Below are 2,719 nucleotides of genomic sequence, written 5' to 3' on the forward strand. Positions count from 1 at the left end.
GTCCCCATGGCCTAACTGTCCCCTGGCTGAGAGTCCCACGCAAACCCTGACATATCAAGGTAGGTGGTTGGGTGATTGGTCACCAACAGCTCTGCATGGGAATCTTTTTTTTTTAACCTAAAAGCTTTCAGCCCCTGACAGAGCTCTGACTGGACCACTCTTTTTTTTTTTTTTTACATGGGCAGGCACCGGGAATTGAACCCAGGTCCTTGGGCATGGCAGGCAAGCATTCTTACCTGCTGAGCCACCGTGGACTGCCCCGACTGGACCACTTTTGAAAGTAGAAGTTTTAGATGCTGTAGAAGATCTCCAGAATATGTGGGAAGAAGCCAAGGCCATAAGAATCAAGAAGGGGAAAAGGAAAATGCATGCTTAGGTACTGGTACTGGCTGTGAGTACAGCTGGAGTACAAAGAGATGGAGAGCCATGTAGCCTAGTTTTTAACTTTGGTAGTGTGCCTGTTTGAAATTACTATGTACCCCAGAGAAATCAAGTTTTAATCCTGATCCAATCTTGTGGGGCCAGACCTATTATTTAGGGTGGAAAGTTTTGATTAGACCCATTCAATTGTGGGCATGAACTTTTGATTAGATTACTTCCATAGAGATGTTATACACCCAAGTGTAGTTGTGGGTTTTTGTTTAGATGTAGGTGTGACTCTGCCCATTAAAGGTAGGTCTTGATTAGTTTACTGGAGTCTTTTAAAGGATTTGAAGAAACCTCAGAGCCTACAGAGACACAGACGTTTGGAAATGCAGAAACCCTAGGAAATGCCAGGAGCTAAGAGAGCTGGTAGAAGCTAGATAGCTGCTTCAGAGCCAGTAGAGACACAGGCATTTAGATATACTCAGTGTGCTAACAGAGAGAGCAGATACCTAGACATAGATGTTTGGAGATGCAAAGCCCAATAGATGTCGCCATGTGCCTTCCTATGTGTTGCTAAGCAAGCCAGAACCCAGACTTGTGCCCCAGAGGAGCTAAGGGAAGGTCCACAGACCACTGGCATGAGAAGCTGAAAGCAGCTGAACCAGGAACAAAGACCAGCAGATGTCAGACATGTGCCTTTCCACGTGACAGACATCGGCATTTCTTGTGTCAAGGTATCTCTCTGTGAATGCTTTAGTTTAGACATTTTTATAGCCTTAGAACTGTAAACCGGTAACTTAATAAATTCCCTTTTTAAAAGCCATGCCATTTTTCTTATATTGCATTCCAGCAGAATTTAACAAATGGCATAAGATCAACCAAATTCAGCAATTGGCTGAGTGTAACACGAAGAAAGTAAAGATGGTTCATATTATGGAATGGGTGGACTTAAAGAAGTATGATTTCCTTAATAGACTGTGTAGACCACACTGCCTTTGATAGGTTGCACTTGATGACTTGCACCATCTTATTTACCAAATCAGACTTTCAAATAGTTGCCATTAGTTTTTAGCTCTGTTATAGCTTTGTTTTTCTTTTTGGTTACATTCTTTTAATTATTAGACTTTGGCCTATTTTAGGAGCTAAATTTTATGACTTATTTGATGGAGAGTGACACTTATTGGGCTAATTATAGCTCATATTTAAATTTGGGGATTTCACTTATAAATGTGATATGTTTTTCACAATAATGGCTACTTTATTCTTTTTCAAACTTTATATCAGAGTTTTTGTTTCTCAAGTACAATAGAAAAAATTAAGGAAGCCAGAAAGAAACATGCACATGTTTCATACCTGCATCAGAGTTTTGTGTTTTCTACATTTGGAATTTCCCACTTCGAAAATGTATGCTAATTGTACAGTCTCTACCAGCTCAATTTGACTTCCGTTTTCTTAAATTATGCTATCTTAAACTCTTTGCTTTGAGACAAGCACTAAGTATAGGTGAAAACAGTTTGTTACCAGAGAATGAAATGCAGTAGAAAGAGTTAATGCAATGACCTTCTATACCCTTGAGAAGATGAGTCCCTCAGCTCCGTGTGCCTGGGACAAAGAGAATGTGAAAAAGAGAGAAGAGAAGAAGCACAATCTCAGACTCCACAACCCTCTTTGCAAGAGAAAGAGTATAGCTCTAACCCCTTCATGTATCTCAAAAGTATTAACTGTGTTTAGCTTCATGACAAAGACCTGAACTCTCAGAATCATCTGACAGGTGTGAGGGCAGTAAGGAAATAACCTCCCCACTCAAGATGCTAAAGCATGTCCCGTCACGGTTCCTTGGCCAGCTGCAGGGGGCTATCACATAGGTCAGGGCATCTGGCTACAAGGCTGTTGAGGTTCTGACAGTTCTTACTTAGAGTCTATGATTATTGCAAATATGGACTCCAACCTTGGTTCACCCATGTTTTATTTTACCTCGCGCAGGTGCTTTTTGTCCTGCTCTAGCCTGAGAATGGGAGAGGCTAGCAGTCACATAGGAGATTCGGGAGGTGGTGATTTTGACATGCTTCCCTGGCTGATGGAAAAACTATCCATTGCCCATTGTGATATTTCATTTTGTTTTTCTTTTAGTGCACATCACCATACAATTGCATCTAAAATCAGAAGGTAGAGCATTGTGCCATACATTCTCCCATTTCTAGGTCATGCTAGGCAAATCTAGAAGGAAAAGCCCATTTGGCTACCTGAGTCCTGCACCTACTCCAAATGAACACCACATTTTCCATACCAGTGCTACCAGACATTGACAATTTCTGTAGTGACAACACAAAACAAATCGCCATGGGATGGAGGA

The sequence above is a fragment of the Tamandua tetradactyla genome, chromosome 9 (genome assembly GCF_023851605.1).
Source record: "Tamandua tetradactyla isolate mTamTet1 chromosome 9, mTamTet1.pri, whole genome shotgun sequence".
Taxonomy (NCBI): Eukaryota; Metazoa; Chordata; class Mammalia; order Pilosa; family Myrmecophagidae; genus Tamandua; species Tamandua tetradactyla.